Source organism: Podarcis filfolensis (assembly GCF_964270895.1).
Source record: "Podarcis filfolensis genome assembly, chromosome: 10".
Taxonomy (NCBI): Eukaryota; Metazoa; Chordata; class Lepidosauria; order Squamata; family Lacertidae; genus Podarcis; species Podarcis filfolensis.
In genome coordinates, this window is record NC_139612.1 from 64,242,059 (window position 1) to 64,264,543 (window position 22,485).

Sequence of the window (22,485 nt, forward strand, 5' to 3'; positions counted from 1 at the left end):
TATGGCAACCTAGACAGGCTAATTCATCCTAGTTGGCTATGAAAAATATTCCTACAAGCTGATGCACACAGTACATGTTACCCACTTCATTTCACTATTGAGAGATAACTGCTACAGATCTCTCTCATAACTCACAGTCTTCCCACGGTAGTCAGGTGGAATCCAAATCTCTAGTGCAAGAGATGGAAACTATCCTTGTTAACAACTAGTACCCAAACATCGCTCATCATGTGCTGGTTCCCAAATCTGAAGTGTCCTAGGGTCATATTTCTGATTTTTCCTACAGTCATATTTATGCATCATTTCCTGGGGAAAGGACCTTCTATACCCCGGCCTGAAATTGCTGTGGCGGTCACATGCTCATAGCAATGCTCGTTTGCTTGCCTTATGAATTGAGAAACACAAAATGTTTATCAGAAAGATCCATCAGATATACACACAATATACAACAGATTTCTATGCACATTCGTATGTGGGTTCTGACCAGTGGGAATGGGCGAGCCTGCTGATTTTGGTTTCTCTCCATTTCTCATTTTTCCTATCTTAAAGTTCAGTTCGCCACGTCCCCACATCAGTTTCTGATTTTCAGTCCTCATGAAAATCCAACAGCACATTAGTAAAATATGCATTTTTATGAACATCGCACCCTGGTATATGTCTTTTGGTACACATTAATTGGCTGGAAAACTGAATTGCAAAATTCAGAGAAATGTGGCATTTGAAGGATGCCTGTGCTTCAGTTTGAACATTGTTTTAGAAAGGTCTAATTAGGTAAGCATGTCTTTAAATGCAAACACAATCTAATTTCTTTCCCATCATTAGCCCTACCTAAACATGAAGTCCTTCCCCTGCTACTCAATCAGCATGTTATGTTTTGTGGGGAAATCCCTACACATACAAAACTAGCAGACTATGAAGACGTCTAAGCTCTTCTCCCCTAACGCTAGGTTAATTTCATATATGCTACAGATATTTATATGGAGGAACAGCCAATTGTGCATTGCCCCAGCTTACTCATTTCATGTTTCACATTATTTTAGAGAAGGTGAGGAATCTGTGACTATCTAACACAAGCATAGGCAAACACGGCCCTCAAGATGTTTTGGGACTACAACTCCCATCATCCCTAGCTAACAAGACCAGTGGTCAGGGATGATGGGAGTTGTAGTCCCAAAACATCTGGAGGGCCGAGTTTGCCTATACCTGATCTAAAAGTTGTTGAAGTCCCACTCCCATCAGCTCCAGCCAGCATGACCAATGGTCAGGTGGTTGATGGGAGTTGTAGTCCAACAACATCAAAAGATTCTGCACCCATGATTTATAAGTCTGCTAGCAAGTCCTTTCCTTTGTCTTACATCTTTATGGCTAATATTCTTTCAACACAATCACTTGCCTATTTTCTTGGGAGCAAGCACCACCTGGTTCAGTGGGTCTTACTGCCATCGAAAGTTGAGTGTGGTTAGGACTGCTGTCCTAGGCCTATGCAGACTTACAAGGGAGTAAACCTCACTGAATCCAGTGGCTAATTTAGCACCACTCTATTTTGCCTTGATCAGACCACAGCTGGAAGTACTGTGTCCAGTTCTGGGCACCACATTTTTAGAAGGGAAATTGATAATCTGAAACATGTGCAGAGGAGGGCGATCAAGATGATAAAGGGTCTGGAAATGAAGACTTATGAGGAACGGGAGGGAGTTGGGTATGTTTAGCCTAGATAAGAGACTAAGAGGAGATATGATAGCCATCTTAAAACATCTATGGGGCTGTCACATGGAAGATAGTGCACACTTGTTTTAGGACCCAAACCAATGACTTCAAGTGACAAGAAAGGAGATTCTGACAACATATCAGGAAGAACTTTGTGGCAGCAAGAAATGTTTGACAGTGGAACGGACTCCAACAAGAGGTGGTAGACTCTCCTTCGTTGGTGGCATTTAAGCAGAGACTGGAAGGCCATCTGCTAAGGATGCTTTAGTTGGGATTTCTGCATTTTCAGTGGCTTGGACTAGATGACCCTCAGGGTCCCTTCCAACTCTACAATTCTACTCTTCCAGGTAAACATACATAGGGCTCTGCTGTTAGAATAACTTCTTCTTCTTACAGCAATAAGAATGAAGAATCCTAATTCATACACAGTGCCTCTTTCAAATGAAACATTCTTGGTGTGCTCACCCAAAACGTACAGTTCTCTTTCTCTTGGCATATAGACCTTTTGTTATGAAAAAAATGAACAATCAAGCTATCTTTCTGCATATTTTCAGCATGCCATGGTATATCTAGTTCCCAAAAAGTCTTAAATTAACCCAGCATATGCAGGATGGGCATAAAATGAAGTTTAAACCTAGTGGGGAAAAATCCAGCATATGCTACAAAGGGTCACTCAATTTTGTACCAGAACAAGGCAGCTACTATCCTTCCATGCCTAGAGGAGATGCTGCAATACAGCTGCATTAAACCCAGTGCATGCCCTCCAACATTTGTCAGATGTGATTAGGGCTACTTTTGTTCTATTTTATGTGAATAGAGTAGCAGTTCCTTTTAGTCAGAGGGGGAGAGGAGATTGCAGAATGAGCTGTTCCCTCGAGAATCTCGTTACTGGATTTCTATTTGCTTAGAATTTCCTTCCCTTTCGCTTACTGCAAAACGCCTGCAAAAGCGGCTTAGAAATCAAATAAACAATGCATTACACACACAGCACATGCAGTCAAGAAGATCAATCAGCAGAAATTGCATAAAACAGCAGTAATCTCATTTTAAAAAACAGCAAAATACTGCTGAGCTGAAACCAGGGAAAGCAACTGCCCATGTCTGTAGGAGCTAGCTCATGCGTAGGCAAACCAAGGCCGGGGGCCAGATCTGGCCCAATCGCCTTCTAAATCCGGCCCGCAGACAGTCCAGGAATCAGCATGTTTTTGCATGAGTAGAATGTGTGCTTTTATTTAAAATGCATCTCTGGGTTATTTGTGGGGCCTGCCTGGTGTTTTTACATGAGTAGAATGTGTGCTTTTATTTAAAATGCATCTCTGGGATATTTGTGGGGCATAGGAATTCGTTCACCCCTCCCCCAAAAAATATAGTCCGCCCCCCCACAAGGTCTGAGGGACAGTGGACCGGCCCCCTGCTGAAAAAGTTTGCTGACCCCTGAGCTAGATGGACTACTGGGTTGATTCCTATGTCTGTAGAGCAGTAGAGGGCATGTTTTGTACACACAAGATCCCAAGCTCAATCCGTTCCAACTCCAGATTCCTGTCTGAACACCGGGAGAACCTCTGGCAGTCAGTGCTGACCAGCTACACCTGCTGAAGTGCCATCTTCTTCACAACTATGGAAGGTGCTATCCTGTCCTCCTTTTGCATCTTGCCACCCTGTTTGAGATTTTATTTTCTTGGGCTCCATTATCACTGCAGATGGTGACAGCAGCCACGAAATTAAAAGACGCCTGCTTCTTGGGGGAAAAGCAATGACAAACCTAGACAGCATCTTAAAAAGCATACATCACCTTGCCAACAAAGGTCCGTATAGTGAAAGCTATGGTTTTCCCAGTAGTGATGTATGGAAGTGAGAGCTGGACCATAAAGAAGGCTGATCACCGAAGAATTGATGCTTTTGAATTCTGGTGCTGGAGGAGACTCTTGAGAGTCCCATGGACTGCAAGAAGATCAAACCTATCCATTCTGAAGAAAATCAGCCCTGAGTGCTCACTGGAAGGACAGATTGTGAAGCTGAGGCTCCAATACTTTGGCTACCTCATGAGAAGAGAAGACTCCCTGGAAAAGACCCTGATGTTGGGAAAGATGGAGGGCACAAGGAGAAGCGGATGACAGAGGATGAGATGGTTGGACAGTGTTCTCAAAGCTACCAGCATGAGTTTGACCAAACTGTGGGAGGCAGTGGAAGACAGGAGTGCCTGGAGTGCTCTAGTCCATGGGGTCACAAAGAGTCGGACACGACTAAACGACTAAACAACAACAACAACAACAATCCTGTTTGACTCTCCAACTACACCCTTTTGCCACTCCACCCCACACCCTCAGTACAGATATTACAGCAAACCATGTGGCACATATTAGATATACAGCAGCAGCTGGTATGGTTAGTGAGAAAATGTGCTGTAACTATATATTGTAATCCAGAGAACTGGGAAACTAGACCCAAACACCAAAGAGGCTTCTGATTCTCAAATTATGTGGCAAGCAGCTTTTGAAACCAAGCTGAGTTTCAGAAGCTGCTTTCTTTCCGACACACAAGTCTGCTGCTTAGAGACAAAGGGAGGAATTCAATACAGAACACTTCTGAATGCCATTTTGCCTGATTTAAACATTTCAGCAAAGCTATTTCCCCCTAGTATAATGCATTATTGTATGTTATTTTCATACAAAATATACATACTTCATTCCAGTATGCACTGTTGTACACACTCCTTGGGATGGAGAACTGCATTGCAAAATTTGGGGAAATGTGCAGTACAATGGATTGCTATGTTTTGGTCCATGGATGCTTTCGAGAAGTGCAGATTAGGTAGGTTCACCTTTAAATCTCCTTCCCCATCCCAAGGTTTAGCAAGCCGTTGTCCCAGCTTCACTGACACTTCTTGGTTTGTTTCTTCCACCTTTGCCCGAGGAGGAGCAACTGAACCCATGTTCTGCTTGTGCACAATAAACCATGGTTGGCCAGCAACTCAAAAAACACAAGAGCATCTCCTTGCTGGATCAAAATGAAGGTGCATCTTGTCTAGCAGCCCCATGTTCAACAGGATGCGCAATACAGCCTTGACGTTACCAGCGGAAGAACTACGAAGCCTGCCTGCCCCTGTCCAGGAACAGATGTAGCTGGGGGTGAACCAGACAATGTTAGCAGAAGAAAATCCAAGCCACAGAAGACACTTAAACCTTTAGTAATCAATAGGTGATAGGTGCCCAGGAGCACTCCCAAGCTTACCGTGGTTTATTGTGCAAGGAAAGCACAAAGGTGTCTGCTGCCTGATCCTGTTTTTTTTTTTTTTTAACAACATGAAAAAATATGAGTGGGGGGAAACCCTAGTAAGTAGGCACAGTTTGAGGGTACATAAGGGTGGTCATGGAAGATTCCAGAAAACCCCTTTAACACTAATCTCTTGGCATTTGGTTTCTTTATCTCAGCACACCCACCGAAGTATCTTGGAACAAATTTTGCAGGAGCGCGAGGGGAAGGGAATGAAGGAGGAGGGGGAGGGAAAAGTCATTACAACTTTCTCCAGATGGACGCCGCCACCTGATTTGTGATCAGAGGCCTCCACGGTGGTTAATCCAGCCTAGAGTAGAGGAGGATTAACATTCAATTTCCCCCCTCAAAAAAAATAAAAAATCTTGTGACTGCAGAAAGGGCAGCTTTTAGCACTCAGCAGCTGAAGGAGACAAGAGCGCAATGGAGACGAAGGAATGAAGACATTCGTTTAAATACGAAGCCTGCATCGTGTCGCTTTAACCCTCTACAATCTTTCCATTCAATTCCATATTTTTCTTTCTTTCTTTCTCTCTCTTTCTCTTTCACTCTCTCTCTCTCTCTCTCTCTCCAGGAAATGGGGCGGGGGAAGGGAAAGACGATTCTGAGGCGTTTTGGTCCATTTTCCTCCCAAGGAAATAGGTCAGAAGCCTAGCTGCCTGGCCTTGTTTTCCAGAGGCCATTTCCGGGCCCAACAAAGGCCTTCTCAACTAGGGTAGGAATGAGCACGTGAACAACATGGCTGAAGGGGAAAACCTCCCTCCCTCCACAAACACGTAGACGGAGAATCCCGTTGCAAATCAGCCGGCGACGATTGGTGCCTTTGCTTCTTCCCCATGTGATGCAGATGCCGGAAAGACGCTTTGCATTGTTTTGTTTCAAATGTACGGCATCTTGAAATATTTATTTTCTCTTTAATTACATCTGAAATTACCGGGAGAAGCTGTAAGGGAAGCCCTCTTACTGGCTTAAGCCTTCTGAGCAGTTTGTTAAATTCTAGCCTCAAATCCCTTGAGGGAATAGTGGATTCAAAGGAGCTTTTAATCATACTACAAGGAGGGTGAAGTAGTATGTAAGTAGGTCATAGTGAAAGCATTACAAGTGCACAGGTTATTGCTTTTAAAAACACACACACAATTAACAGTGTGGTACGCTCCTCAGAACACGCCTGCTTGCGCCATTGCAAAAGAGGGAGAGGCAGACCTGGGAAAATATGGCAGGGCTCAGTTTGAAAGCAAAAGGAGAATGGCATTGCTCAGAAGAGCATGAAGATCCATTTATGGTGATGTTGCTCAGGCCTCTAGCAGCATCTGAAAGACCACCATCTTCCACACGAACCAGCCTACAAGGTGGGATCTTCCTCAGAGGCCCTTCCCAGAAATTTTCCTGTCTCTGGAAATGTCAACCACAGAGAAGACCCTTTTCTGTGTATTTATCAGAGCTTCAAAAGTTAGTTTTTAAAATGAACCAGTTCCAAGTGCAGGCTCAGCGTGTCTAAAAGATGAACTAATTCCAGTTCATGTCGGTCGTTTTTTTCCAGAAGAAACTAATCCACTTCATGTTCTGTTCATCCAAGTGTTCCCTGGCAACTCCACCTGCCCCCCCCCCATTCAGAATGTTACAAGCTGCTATCACCCAAAGGTCTCCAAGTGACTTACAGCAAAGAAAAATATACAATATATAATAGCATAGGGGAGAAGGGGGGGGGAGGTTGCCTCTTGAGACAGATGGATGCCAAGAATGCTAATCTGCATAACAAAATCAAGTGCGTCAGTATTTTCATTCTCTCCCGTTGTTGGATGTGTGATTGTTACATCACATGTCTGTGTTTACATTCCATGCTCGGCAAGTGTGGGAAACAGAAGCCAGTCCTATTGTGTTGTACTTTTGTACTTCTCTCTCTCTCTCTCTCTCTCTCTCTCTCTCTCTCTCTCTCTCTTGGAGAAGATGTGAGAGGACACCATGATTGCTTTGAGAGCCAGTGTGGTGTGGGCTCGTAATCTGGTGAACTGGGTTCGATTCCCTGCTCCTCCACATGTAGCTGCTGGGTGACTGTGGGCCAGTCACACTTCTCTGAAGTCTCTCAGCCTCACTCACCTCACAGAGTGTTTGTTGTGGGTGCGGAAGAGAAAGGAGATTGTTAGCCGCTTTGAGACTCCTTCGGGTAGTGATAAAGCGGGATATCAAATCCAAACTCTTCTTCTTTTTCTTCTTCGTCCTGTATATATTGCTTAATAAATTACTTAAATGCCACACCTCATAGCCTCACCTTCCAGCTTTACTCTGCTGTTTGAGTGTGCACATATTTTCGGATATGTGTCACTGCTGCGCAGCGGGACTGAAGAGCTATGACCTTCCCATGCTGTGTTCCAGAGGAAGACGCCCAGAGAAGTTTGTCTCCATGGATGCCCCCGGCGCATCCAACAGTGCCCTGTTACTAAAACCCGTTGTTTGAAGTGCATACTCAGACATTCCTTCATTTAAACCTCTGACAGTTCATTGTCTACAGTGAACTGGAAAAAAAAGCATCTTGACTAAGCAGTCTATTTATCTTCTCTTTTTGGATCAATCAATTATTTTGATTGGGTTTAGCAAACATGTGCTTGCTGTGCCCCATCTGTATCTAAAAGCCTCTCCTGTTTCCAGATAAGCATAGGTTGTGGGGGGGGGGTTAGGGGGGAGGTATATTACCAGACAGCTCTCTGCTGCAGTTAGTTCTATGGGTAGGTGCAGGTCAAGTTAGGCTGAACTACAGTTCTCAATGAGCAATAAGATAGTGTGCAAAACACTATCAGGACATGTGCAACTGGGAAGGAGCTCTTTGAATGACATGGTTTGGGGCTAGTTGACCTTTTGGGTCCCTTCCTGCAGTATAATTCTACAATTCTCAGAGAGCAGATACCCCTTTTTCCTGAATGCACACTAAGAAAGCTCCAATATACTAAGCCAATTCTGAATCGAGTCAAGTGTAGTTCAACAATCACTAAAGCCATTAAACCCTGAGCTGTCCACAGGGCAATTGTATATTCACCTGCCTTGCCTAACTCTCCCTATCCTGCTTACAGACAGGCACGGTAATACAGTTTAAGAACCCCCTGGCCTAGACAACCTGTTTCAGATGCTGATTGAAATTGCATATATACAAGAGGGTTTTATTTTATTTCCCCCCAGTTCTAGAGCTGGCTGTTATCTTAATTAATGATTGGCAGAAGTAAATGTTGCTCAAAATTAACACAGTGAAAAGGTGACTTGAATTAAAATTTGCTGTGGCATTCTGCTTCGCAGGGGGAGGAAAAGTTACGGCAACTTGGTTGCTATAGCTTTAACCCTTCTCTCTTTTTGCTTTTGCGCAGATGAAAAGATCATTTCATCACAGTGTTCTGCAGCTTGCTGAGTAATAGCTCAGCCTTTCCCAAAACAATTAGGCAAGATTCTGAGGCAAAATGCAAGCTTCTTTAACAGCTGACTTCACACTATAAAGATAATTTCTGGAGGTACTTGGCTATTCAACCAGACATTGGGCTTATCCAACCTTGCTCTTGTCCCACTGCTTTCCCTTGGGGGAAACCACTCTTCAGTGCTCAATCGTAGCAAACAGCAAACAATACTTGAACTGAAACACAGCTCATTTTTGAAAGTTCCACTTCTCTGAATTTTGCAATGCAGTTCTCCAGCTAAGTAATGTGTGCAGAAATTGCACATAGTAGGGTGATGTGTGCATAAAAATGCATTTATTAGTGGAAATAACATGTAAACAAGTGTATTAGAAGTAACGAGCACTAAAAATCTGATGAATTTTCATGAGGACTTTTTTTTTAAGTCCTGATTTGGGGAACTGAATTTAAGATTGGAAAAAATGAGAAATTGAGACAAATGAAAATTTAAAGATTTGCCCACCTGAAACTGAAGCCAATATGATATATAATTCACTGTTTGTTGACAATCAAACTACACAGGTAGCTGCAGAGCTCCACAGTACCCATGGCAGATGCCTCCTCAGCTCCTGTCCCCAAAGGCTTCTTCTCTACCTGAAATACAATTATTTATCATCTGGACCCAAGAGAAGAACACCTCTGAGAAGCTCCATAAGGGCTTACAACAACTTCCATCCCACCATTAACCTGAGCTTCAACCAGTCTATGCAGTAGGTTCACTGTTAGGACACAACAATGGAAATGCAGTATATAAGCATCTCCTGATACTAGAGATGCATTGACAGGTGCACATGCTTAAATGCATTCGCAGAGTACACTGCAAAAAACTTAGTCTACAGTCTTTTATCCAACCTTGTTTGGTCTATTTCCATGGACTGAGGGATTCAGTTTTGTTCCAGTACCTTGGACAGGGATGCAACTTGAACTATTTACATCAAGTATTCATAGAAAACCATAGAATTGTAGAATTGGAAGGATCATCTAGTCCAACTTCCTGCAATGCAGGAATATGCATCCTCATACAGGGATCGAACCTGCAACCTTGGCATTATCAGCACCACACTCTAACCAACTGAGCTATCCAGGCAGCTATTCTTAAAACCAAGGAAATGAAAAATTCTGTCCAGATGGACCAATGTCAGTCTCACCAATGATCTGCCGTCCATCTCAGAGAATGACACTTATTGGGTGTTTGGTGCATTATTGCTTGCAGACACCTTGCTAATCTACAAAGGCTTCTCAACATCAGCAGTGGACCTCCTAACAAGCCGAAGAAGACCAGACCCTACAGCAAACCCTGATTCCAGCTCTGGTCCCACATCTATTCGGGCAACACAACTGCAGGACTTAATAGCACCAGACATACCATCAAGGTCTCATTCATTTCTTCATCCTGCAATGTGATATCTGCAATCACCAGCCATTAGCGCTCTCTTGCTGCTTACGTAAGATAGCAGGTCAGTGACTAATTATAGGAGGGTAGATTTCAGTTGAACATTAGGAGAAGCATCTTAATGGTAAGAACAGTTTGATGATTAGGGTGACCACTTGCTCGTTGTTAAAAGGGCAGAAAAAGGAAATGCATCACTACAAAAGCGAACGGAAGAAGGCGCAAGATTTACATATGTTGATTTTCTGCGTATAGCTGCAAATTTAGAAATAATTACTGCAACTGAAATAGCAAGTAGTGGAGAAGATCAGGTTACCTGGACGACAGTTACTAGTGAACATTGTGGTGGGGCACTGTGTCTCACCTGACCTCTGGTTGGTTGCCCTGCTTCAGCTTACTGAGAAGTAGAGAGTTACAGATAGGTAACTGTGTTGGTCTGCCGTAATCGAAACAAAATAAAAAAAAATCCTTCCAGTAGCACCTAAGAGACCAACTAAGTTTGCTATTGGTATGAGCTTTCGTGTGCATGCATTCTTCGTGTATCTGAAGAAGTGTGCATGCACACAAAAGCTCATACCAATGACAAACTTAGTTGGCCTCTAAGCTGCTACAGGAAGGAACTTTTTAATTTTGTTTCGTCTATGGCAGACCAACATGGCTACCTACCTGTAACTAGTGTTATAAACCAGAGTGGGATCTGATAAAAGCTATCCAGTGCAGTCAAGTATTAGTAAACCATATGGTTTTTTATTTTGAGAAGTAGAGAGGGAGAGGTGAGGCAGTGGCAAGGCTGGCACACTCTGAATGCACAAGTGAGGCAACCTGGCACACCTGCCACTGCTTTCCCACCATGCCAACCTCCCCACTGCCTTGCCACTTACTCTCTACCTCCCAGTGAGCATCAGCAACATGACCTACTGGAGGTCAGGTGAGCAGCACTGCCCCATCACGGTTAGCGCCACCTGAATCTGTTGTCCCAGTGCCACCTGTTGATGGTTTGTCCTGCTCTCTCTTATGGTGTGTGTGTGTTAATGTTTCGATCACACTTGGATCAGATAGCGAAGGAATGTTCTCTTTACAGCAGGAAACATGGCCACCCAGCTGACAATGGGACAACTGATGTAGATGAATGGTGGGCTCTCTATTTCCGGAGGTCTTTAGGCAGGGGCATTCTAGCTGTGTTTTCCCTGCACTGAGCAGGAATTTGAACCAGGTGGCCTTCGAGCATAGCTATCAACGTTTCCCTTTTTTTAAGGGAAATTCCTTTATTCCAAATAGGATTCCTCTCAAGAAAAGGGAAAAGTTGACAGCTGTGCCTTCGAGTGTTCCAACTCTATGGTTTGTTTGTTTACTCTGCATGCCACCTTTAGTGTGGTGGTAGGAGAAACTATATCAAACAAGCAAAGATTGTTATTGAGCGGAACAATCATAAAGACAGGATTTCCAAGTTCTAAAATGATCAGAAACTACATACATTTCCTAGTAGCTAATGGACTATTATCAGTACATTCCCGCCAGATGTTTAAGCACATTTTGAGTACATTTTAAGAGCCTTCCCTCAAAGAATGCTGGGAAATGTAGTTTTACCCCTCACAGAGCTACAATCTCCAGCGCCCTTAACAAACTACACTTCACCACACCACGAAACTACACCATTGTGCTTTAAATGCATGGCGCAGATGTGACTTATTATCACAAACATATATAAACATTTATTTATTTCGACTTATACGGCAACTTTCAGTCAAAAGGGATCCCTGAGGCAGCCTCCGCTCCTGTTTTATGGAACACAAATTAAAAACCAAGCAGAAAAGAGCCAGTGCACAAGCACGAACAACATCATCAACAAAACACTAAAATGGCAGCTAAAGACAGAAACTCGAAATAAACCGCACAATAATGAACTAGTTAAGAAGCCATAATGAACTCAGCACCCCCAAAGGCACTCTGAGGCAATCTAGGGAAGGCAACTGAATGCAACAAACAAACTGACCTGGCTAGTATTTTAGCCTCTTGGCCAGCTGGTGCATTTGCTTGTATATCAAAGCTATATCACTGAGCTGATTATGGGTGGTTTTATTTTTATTTTTTAAAAAGGAAACACCAGGACAGTTGGAGTGTATGGCATGCCTGTATGCACCAGCCCCAAAGCACAGCTTTCTAGTGTGGAGATATTGAGGGCCAGTCAGTGTGAGGCATATAGCTGCCCAAGGCAGGGTGGCAAACGACATCTAACTCTCTGCCACGCACCAAGGGGCAAAGTGCGGAGAAAGTAGGTAGAAAGACATTTTTCTCCCTCCCTCCCAACACTGGACATGATAGACATTCACTGAAGATGAATGTTGAAAGGTCCAGGAAATACAAGTGACATTTACCATTATTATTACATACTATATTTGTACCTCGCCCATCTGATAATTGTACCTCGCCACTCTGGGTGGCTTCCAGCAGGTACAAAAACACAATAAAACTTCAGCCATTAAAAAACTTCCCTATAGAGGGCTGCCTTCAGATGTCTTCTAAAGGTTGTATTGTTAGTTTTCTCCTTGACAACTGAAGGGACAGAGTTCTACAGGACTACCGAGAAGGCCCTCTGCCTGGCTCCCTGCAACCTCACTTCTCTCAGTGAGGGAACTGCCAGAAGGCCCTCGGAGTTGGGCCTCAGTGTCCAGGCTGAATGATGAGAGTGAAGGCACTCCTTCAGGTGTACAGGTCCTGGGCCATTTAGGGCTTTAAAGGTCAGCACCAACACCTTGAATTGTGCTCTGAAATGTACTGGGAACCAATGTAGGTCTTTCAGGGCTGGTGTTATATGGACCCAACGGTCTTCTTCATACAGCTATAGAATTTGCATCCCACCAGAGGCGGTGAGGATGTCACCAATTCTGATGGCTTGCAAAGAGGATTCATGGAGGGTAAGGCTATCAATGGCTACTAACCACAATGTCTATTTCCACTGCTGGAGGCAGCTTGCCTCTGAACGCCAGTTGCTGGCAACTGCAGGTGGGCAGAGTGCTTTTGCAGTCAAAGCTTTGCTTGAAGGCTTCCCACAGGCATTTGCCTGGCCACTGTGAGAACAGGATGCTGGAGCCAAGGGGCTTTTGGCCTGATCCAGCAAAGCTCCTCCTATATTCTTACGAGTCCAAGGTCAGCTAAGTTATTCTGGGCCGTACCTGAGCCGTAAATAAATAAATAACCCCAGAAGTGCCCCTCTCCTTCTCTGACAGTAACCCTCCCCGATTAAGAATAAACTAGGTAGCTAACGTGAGTGGCGCTGTGGGTTAAACCACAGAGCCTAGGACTTGCCGATCAGAAGGTCGGCGGTTCGAATCCCCGCAACGGGGTGAGCTCCCGTTGCTCGGTCCCTGCTCCTGCCAACCTAGCAGTTCGAAAGCACGTCAAAGTACAAGTAGGTAAATAGGTACCGCTCTGGCGGGAAGGTAAACGGCATTTCCGTGTGCTGCTCTTTTTCGCCAGAAGCGGCTTAGTCATGCTGGCCACATGACCCGGAAGCTGTACACCGGCTCCCTTGGCCAATAAAGCGAGATGAGCGCCGCAACCCCACAGTTGGTCACGACTGGACCTAATGGTCAGGGGTCCCTTTACCTTTAAGTAGCTAACAATTTGCTGCATTTTCATAACACCTCAAATCTGCTGCCAGAGACCGCCACTCACTCTGTCTAACTGTAGGACCGGCGCTGCAGAGTGATATTCATGCATGTGTGAATAAGCGAGCTCCTAAGAGGTTGGGGTGCGGGGGTTCATTAAGCCAGCCTCCACACATCTAAAGCAGTGTTCTTTCCTCCCTGCTCCTTGTGCCCTATAGAAGTGAATAGCACCCAAAGGTTCTGCCGCAGTTCACTAGCTGTGAGCCTTTCGTAATTCTTAAAATGGGTTATGTAACACTCTCATTAAAAAGTAAATGTGGGCTGGAAAGCTGAAGACAAGTTCTTTGGCTCGAGAGGGATAAAGAGCTGGTGCTTCACTCTCTGCTGGAGGAAGAAACACATTTTGGAGGTTCTGAAGGAAGGATACAAATCTTTTGACATTTGGAACAAGGAAAAAAAACAAACCCTGTCATCATTCAGATAAGGAGGCAGTTGGAGAAAAAGAACGTAGCAAATGCAAAGATTGATTCATGCATTTTAAAATGTTGTGCTAATAGGTGCCCAGATATGTTCTTGGGAATTTCATGGAGAATGACTAACATGACAATCAGATTTCCTGTTCAGAAATTTTATTGGTGAGTAGCACTTGAGAGTCCCATGGACTGCAAGAAGATCAAACCTATCCATTCTGAAGGAAATCAGCCCTGAGTGCTCACTAGAAGGACAGATCCTGAAGCTGGGGCTCCAATACTTTGGCCACCTCATGAGAAGAGAAGACTCCCTGGAAAAGACCCTGATGTTGGGAAAGACGGAGGGCACAAGGAGAAGGGGACAACAGAGGACGAGATGGTTGGACAGTGTTCTCAAAGCTACTAATATGAGTTTGACCAAACTGCAGGAGGCAGCCTAAGACAGGAGTGCCTGGCATGCTCTGGTCCATGGGGTCATGAAAAGTCGGACACGACTAAATGACTAAACAACAACAACAGCACTTCATGGTGAAGTACCAGGGGAATACATGCATGCTGCACTCTATCTAAATGGCCAGAGTGAGGAGAAGGAGAAGGAGAAGGAGAAGGAGAAGGAGAAGGAGAAGGAGAAGGAGAAGAAGAAGAAGAAGAAGAAGAAGAAGAAGAAGAAGAAGAAGAAGAAGAAGAAGATTCCCTGCCCATCTGGCTGGCAGTCACTCTGGGTGGCTTCCAACACCAGAATAAATCGATTTAATTCCTTCAGGTGAACCTAGGAAGCTTTCTTATACTGAATATAACCATGGGTTCAGCTAGCTCAGTATTGTCTACAGTGATTGGCCGTGGCTCTCCAAAAGGTCTCTGGCTCAATGTCTGGGTAATTATGAAATGAAATAATAATAATAAACTTTACAAAACAACAACAACAGCACCCCACACAAGTAGAGCTGATGATGAAACCCTGGCCACCAATTGCCAAAATCCCATCTAGTCTAGTCTCCTGCTTCCCACAAAGTGGCCAGCCAGGGGCTTCAATGACAGAGCATCAGTTTCATAGGCACATGATCTCAGGATCAATCCATGGCTGGGAATGCTCGCTCCCTGAAGCCTGGAGAACTGGGTGCCGGTCAGTGAAGAGAATGCTGAACTTGAGGAGCCTCTGGTTGGAGTCAGTGTAGACCAGGCTGCTCTAGGCCAATGCTACTGTGTGAAATGAGGACGTGAAACTCATGTTAAGCATTCCCACACTGGGGGCTGTCACAGATGGATTTGGTTACATTTTACAAGCACTTAGCACTTGTTAATTTTTCTCTTTATTTACTCTTTCCCTCTTAACGAGGCACATGTTCAGCGATGGAAAACGACTGGCAGAGAAATAGCCTAGCAAAAGATGAAACTAATGCATGCGATCCGCTGCATTTGTGGAGTAGCGTCGTTTTCTTTCAGAACCGTCTCAGAATTGTTTCAATATGTTAATAATAATAATATTTTTTTTTTTTTACTTATATCCTGCCCTCCTCAGCCGAAGCCAGGCTCAGCGGCTAACAACAGTAAAAGTAATACAGAATTCTAAACTCAATTCATTCTAAAATCAATTCAGAATCAAATTAATGGCAACTATTGGACTAGAGTTCTATGAGGATTACCAAAGGACCCCCCCCCATCAGGCTGTGCCTTGGCCAAAGGCCTGGTGGAACAGCTCTGTCTTTCAGGCCCTGCAGAAAGATGTCAAGTCCTGCAGGGCCCTAGTCTCTTGTGACAGAGCGTTCCACCAGATCGGGGCCACAGCTGAAAAAGCCCTGGCTCTGGTTGAGGCCAGCCTAACCTCCCTGTGGCCTGGGACTGCCAATATGTTTTTGTTTGAAGACCGTAAGGTCCTCCGTGGGACATACCAGGAGAGGCGGTCCCATAGGTACGAGGGTCCTAGGCCATATAGGGCTTTAAAGGTTAAAACCAGTACCTTAAATGTGATCCTGTACTCCACCGGGAGCCAGTGCAGCTGGTATAGCACTGGGTGAATGTGATCCCATGGTGAGGACCCTGTAAGGAGTCTCACCGCGGCATTCTGCACCTGCTGGAGTTTCTGGGCCAGTCTCAAGGGCAGCCCCAGTTAAGTTAGGGATGTTCATACCCCTTGCCTTTTGATGCAACCAATGTGCAAAAAATGGGATATTTTGGCATTGCATTGGCATGCTTGGGTCCAATGCCACATGACAATTTCTCATGCTACTCCCTGGGAGAGGGCAACACTGGCATGAGAAGCTACTGTCACCTCCCCGTAGCAGTGTGGCTTCCCAGTTCAAATGTGAGCAATGCAAAGGGAGACCTGACCTTGCAGAAAATGGCACCAAAGCACATTGACAATGTACTTAGCCCAGTCGTTTCCAAAAGTTGTACCCACAGGGAAGACCAGCAGTCCCTGAAGCGTTGCAGATGGAGTCTGGGACATAGTCAAGCTTAGAGAAGGAAGTTCACATTCTAAGGCAAGCTGACCCAATCTGCTCTGTCTGAAACGATAACAATTACAGTGGTACCTTGGTTTAAGAACAGCTTAGTTTATGAACAACTTGGGTTAAGAACGCTGCAAACCCGGAAGTAGGTGTTTTGGTTTGTGAACTCTGCCTTGGAATAAGAACATGTTTCACTTCCTGTTGAGTACGTTCCATTTGTAAATTGAGTCCTCCCGCTGCTATGGGAAAACATGCCTTGGTTTAAGAACACTTTGGTTTAAGAAAGGACTTCCAAAACGGATTAAGTTCTTAAACCAAGGTACCACTGTAGTAAATTGATGTGATAAATGAATACATGAATGAATGAATAAAGTTGGTGGTTACTATGGAGAGAGAGAGAGACAGCGCCTTCATGGTGGTGGCACCTAGTTTATTGAAGAGCCTCCCCAGAGAAGCTCACCTAGCACCATCCTTGTGGTCTTTCCAGTGAAGACCTTTCACCCAGGCCCTTTCAACAACTTGCATTTTTAAATATAACCAAGCTTCTCAATTTTATGATTCATGATGGATAGCTCAGTTGGTAAAGCGTGAGATTCTTAATCTCAGGGTCGTGAGTTTGAGCCCCACGTGAGTCCTGCCTTACATGGGGTTGAACCAGCTGATCCTTGTGGTCACTTCCAACTATACAATTCTATGATTCTATGCTTTATTCTAAGGGACACGGGTGGTGCTGTGGTCTAAACCACAGAGCCTAGGGCTTGCTGATCAGAAGGTCGGCGGTTTGAGTCCCCACGACGGGGTGAGCTCCCATTGTTCGGTCCCTGCTCCTGCCAACCTAGCAGTTCGAAAGCACGTCAAAGTGCAAGTAGATAAATAGGTACCACTCCAGCGGGAAGGTAAACAGTGTTTCCATGCACTGCTCTGGTTCGCCAGAAGCAGCTTAGTCATGCTGGCCACATGACCCGGAAGCTGTACGCTGGCTCCCTCGGCCAGTAAAGCGAGATGAGCGCCGCAACCCCAGAGTCGTCCGTGACTGGACCTAACAGTCAGGGGTCCCTTTACCTTTATGCTTTATTCTGCTACAAAGAACAAATGGAGAAAAGGCTATAGCTCAGTGGGAGAGTACCTAATTTGAATGCAGAAGGGTCACAAGTTCAATCCCGGGCATCTCCAGGTTGAGCTGGGAATGTGTTCAGTCTGAAACCTTGAACAGTTGCTCCTAGGCAGTACCAAGCTAGATGCATCCATGATCTAACATGGCATAATGCAGCTTCCTGGTTTCTCAATTCTTTTATTTCGTATTTTTAATATTTTATTTTATCTCTTTATTTGTGAGCCTCCCAGTGAACATATGTTATTGGGTGACCATACAAATATAAATTGTTGATAAAGTAATAGTCAGCAGCATAAACATGGTTCACAGGCCAGGTGTGCTGGGTCTCACAATCTCCTGGTCAGCACCGAGAGGGAGCCCCTAAAATACCAATCTGCAGTTACCCATTGTAGGCTGCCCCCCATAACTGGGAGATCTTATAAACCGAACCAAGGGTTCCTTTAAGGCAGTTTGTAAACCATGGGATTACTCAAGTCATTGATGTAGCTGTGGACAACTTTACATCTTCACCTCCCCACTGTGCTGAATTCCTCTTATTGCATTGAGCTCTGGAATACCAATATCAGTACGTTTCCGAGCACAATTCAAAATGTTGGTGCTGACCTTTAAAGCCCTAAACGGCCTCAGTCCTGTATACCTGAAGGAGCTTCTCCACCCCCATCGTTCAGCCCGGACACTGAGATCCAGCGCCGAGGGCCTTCTGGCGGTTCCCTCATTGCGAGAAGTAAGGTTACAGGGAACCAGGCAGAGGGCCTTCTCGGTAGTGGCGCCTGCCCTGTGGAACGCCCTCCCAGCAGATGTCAAGGCAATAAACAACTATTTTACTTTTAAAAGACAACTGAAGGCAGCCCTCTTTAGGGAAGTTTTTAATGTCTAATGCTGTATTGTTTTTAATATTCAGCTGGAAGCCGCCCAGAGTGGCTGGGGAAACCCAGCCAGATGGGCGGGGTATAAATAATAAATTATTATTGTTATTGTTATTGTTATTGTTATATGTTCATCCCTCAAATACAGTTGGCATGATTCAGCCAAATTTCCACCAATTTTGGTCAGAAAGTTAAACAAGAGATTGTGTCTCCTTCACCAAAATATATAGGCACACGTGGCACAGTGGAAAACAGGTGGGGCGTAGGTTCCCTAGTGCACCCACTAATTATTGGGATGTGTGTATGAATCATCAAACATTATTAGCCAATCGAACTTGGCCTCCCCCAATTCCCTTTGGCTGTTTTCTCCCTTCTTCCTGCTTCTCTTTAATTCCATCAGCTCCAAATTAATCATCATAAACATTTTCATTAACTATAATGGCCACAACTTGTTTAGCATATTATACTGCAATAATGTAACCGAATGTATTGTACAATTTTAATTTTTTTTTATGGGAAGAGCATAAAAATGTACCATTAGATAAAAACCCCAACCATTAAAAGGTAATTTTCTGTAAAAGCATCGAGTGGTTGTGGTTAAAAATCATCATCACCAGCACAATGTCAAACAGGCGATGTAACAGCCTACTGGCATTATCAAAATTGGTAGAGATGTCTGCAACCCTACTGAGAATTTTGGCCAGTCTATGCAAGGCTCCTTTGGATTAGATGTTTCTCCTGAGCAAGAATCTCCAAAATATATCCAAAAAATGTATATAGTTTGTTTTCCAGACAATGTGCAAAATGGTTACAATGACTGAAACCAGTGCCTTTATTTATTTGACATATTTCTTAATCAACTACCATTGTGCAGCAAAAAACAACAACCTAACAGTCTGGAAGATAGCTAATGGGGCCTCCTGCTGCCGCCGTGCCGCCGGAGCACGATTTCTGTTCTCATCCTGAAGCAAAGTTCTTAACCCGAGGTACTATTTCTGGGTTAGAGTCTGTAACCTGAAGCGTATGTAACCTGAAGCGTATGTAACCCGAGGTACCACTGTACCTGACTACACTGGAAAGCTTTTATCAGATCCAACTTTGGTTTATAACAGTTCCAGTCCCAGATCTTACTAAGTTTGACCACAGCATGGACGCTTCTAAGAATACCAAGAAACAATGCCATGTGTACAAAATAAACTTAGAAATGTGCATTTTGTGTATAGAATACATTCAAAAATAATTGTTAAATAAGGGTTTAATGCATTTTAAAAAATCATATACAGTCGTGCCTTGGATCTCGAGCACATTGCGAGTGTTCCGGTTTGCAAACGTTCTTTGGAACCCAAACGTCTGACATGACTTCTGGTTGGCTGCAGGAGCTTCCTGCAGCCAATTGGAAGCCGCGCCTTGGTTTCCAAACGTTTTGGAAGTCGAACGGACTTCTGGAAAAGATTCCGTTTGACTTCTGAGGTACCCCTGTAATGGGATAGGGCAGACTGGTGAATGAACGTATGCAGAATCACGAAACTGTAGAGTTGGCAGGGACCACGAGGATCATCTACTCCCACCCCCTGCAAGGCAGGAATGTTTTTGCCCAACGTTGGGCTTGAACCCACGTTATTCTCCCTCATGGTCAGGAGCTTAACTGCTCCTATTCCTCTTCAGTTTGCTTCCCTTCCTTTCCATTGCCATTGCCTTGTTTACAAAAATGCTTGCTGGTGATAAACCTCCTGATCTGCTTTCCTTCTCAAAGTGTCATCAACGATTGCCCATCACCTTGATGCTGCCTTTTGGGTCAGCACTCACGTTGCTCATTCATTGTGTGAGGGAAGCTCTCCCTGCCATCCCCCCTCTGAGATGGCAATTTATGAGCCTCACAAGAAGGGTTGCCATCGCATACCCAGATAAGACTAGGCAATTAGGCGGAAGGGGTTGGCACTTTCAGAAAGTGCTCACAGCTCAGTGGTAGACCACATGCCTTGCATGCATAAAGTGTCACGTTCAGTCTCTGGCATTTCCAGCTGAGAGGACCTCCTCCAGGGAGCAAAGTTCAGAAGGGCCTTTTGCCCAAGATCGCCTCTGCTCATCAAAGCAGCTATTGCAAAGGCCTTAAACAGTCCAACCTTACTTATTTTTCTCCCAAGCATCTGCCTGAAGCCACCTCTCATATTTCACTCAAAATCCCCTCAATGTCCGCCTTTTCCATAAAGTCTTTAGCGCTTGTTCCAAGTCATCTTGCAACTGATCAGCACGGTTTCACGTGGGATCCTCCTGTGTCAGTTTGTAAACCAAGTTTCTTTGGATTCTGTTTCTTTGGATTTCTGATCTGCGCCTTGCTGCTTTGGGTTATTTGTGGAATTCTATTTTTCCTTGGATTTCCAAGTTCCTTTGCATTTCTGATCTGCGCCTTGCTGTTTTGGGTTAGAAGAAGAGTTTGGATTTGATATCCCGCTTTATCGCTACCCTAAGGAGTCTCAAAGCGGCTAACAACTTCCTTTTCCCTTCCTCCCCCACAACAAACACTCTGTGAGGTGAGTGGGGCTGAGAGACTTCAGAGAAGTGTGACTAGCCCAAGGTCACCCAGCAGCTGCATGTGGAGGAGCGGGGAATCGAACCCGGTTCACCAGATTACGAGTCTACCGCTCTTAACCACTGCACCACACTGTGGTGCTTTCTGGGTAATTGTTTTTGAGCAGAACGAAGTCGAATACATTTGCACAAACAGCAAAATATGTCAGAATCAACACAGCTGAGTAGAATAGCACAACGTGAAAAAGCAAAACTGACCGTCCTATTTCTTCACCGACAACAGTTTGCAGCAGTATATTGTCCAACACACCTCTCCTTTCCCACTTTGTCTGTCAATATGCTGTTCAGAGTCTTTCAAAATGGCTTTGTACATATGAAGCTGCCTTATACTGAGTAAAGCAGTTTGTCCCTCTGTCCCTGTATGCTGTACCCTTGACTGCTGGCACGGCAGTTCTCTGAAGACTAAGGAAGAAATTATCCAAAATCCTGTGGTCAGAAGGCCTTCAGATGAGAGTGGTCGGCCACTGGGATAAATCCAAAGCATGAGCCTAGCCAATGGGAACCTTCCAAAAGCCACTGCCCTCTTTGTTTCCCTAGGATCTCTATCCCACCCCCTAACAAGAGAGAATCTTGTCATATGCAGTTTGTTAGCCACACACGGCAGGCTTTATTTATTTATTGCATCTATATATACCTGCCATTCTTCCATTTTTTAATTTTTTTTAATGACACTTATGTGGCATCCCACAACATAAAGGAATCTAGAAGGCTTTAATAAGAATAAAAATAAGAATAAAAATGACAGGGAAGGGAAGACTTCCCAGGATGAGGAATGGGGAGAAGAAAAGAAAAGCTCCCAGGTCCACCACTTTCTGGGCGAGATAAGGGTTAAGAGAGTTACCTTTGAGAGAGGAATCTGTGTTTTCTTTTTTTTTATCTCATTGCCTGCTTTTGTTTTTATTTTGGATTAGTTTCTTTTATCTCATGGTATTATGAAAAAGCTTTAATAGAATCTTATCAAATAAATAAATAAGTATGAAAACAGGCAGAAACCCACCTTAGCACTGAAAGATCTAAGCCAGAACTTAGCTACAGTAAGGTTGCTTGTTGTATAACTGGCCATCAGCTCAAGCCCTAGGATTCATTCCCCTCCCCCCCAAAAAGTGGTGCTTTCTAGATATTGCCAGACTACAACTCCCATCATCCATGGCCATTGGCAAAGCTGGCTGGGGATTATGAGAACTGGGAGTCCAATAACTGGGAATCCAATAACTTCCGAAGGGCACTATGTTGGCTAATGATGCTCCAGGACCTATTATCTTCTCATGAATAGACATGTGGTACTACTTTTAAAAAATGTGGCCCCCAAAATTTAGGATGGCTTGGTCTATTTCTGGTCCATACTGAAGTTGCATGTGTCCATTCACAAGTCCATTCCATCCTCTTTCCACATTACTCTGTATTTAAAGGAAAAACCTTGCGTTTCTAAATATAGAAAAAGAGAATTTGGTCTTAAAATATGCACGTTTAAAACCTTTCGTTATTTATTTTTTAGATGAGAACTTTAATGCAAAATTCAGAGAACTTTGAAATCTGAATAATTATTATGTTCTGATTAGTCCAGAAGGTGCAAATTACAGTGGTACC

General features: G+C 44.3%; 1 protein-coding gene across 30 annotated transcripts in view; it reads right to left on the minus strand.

The window, feature by feature from the left end:
* Positions 1-22,485, minus strand: part of CELF2 (CUGBP Elav-like family member 2) — a 541,589-nt gene that overhangs the window by 341,005 nt on the left and 178,099 nt on the right. The gene's annotated exons all lie outside the window — the stretch shown is intronic.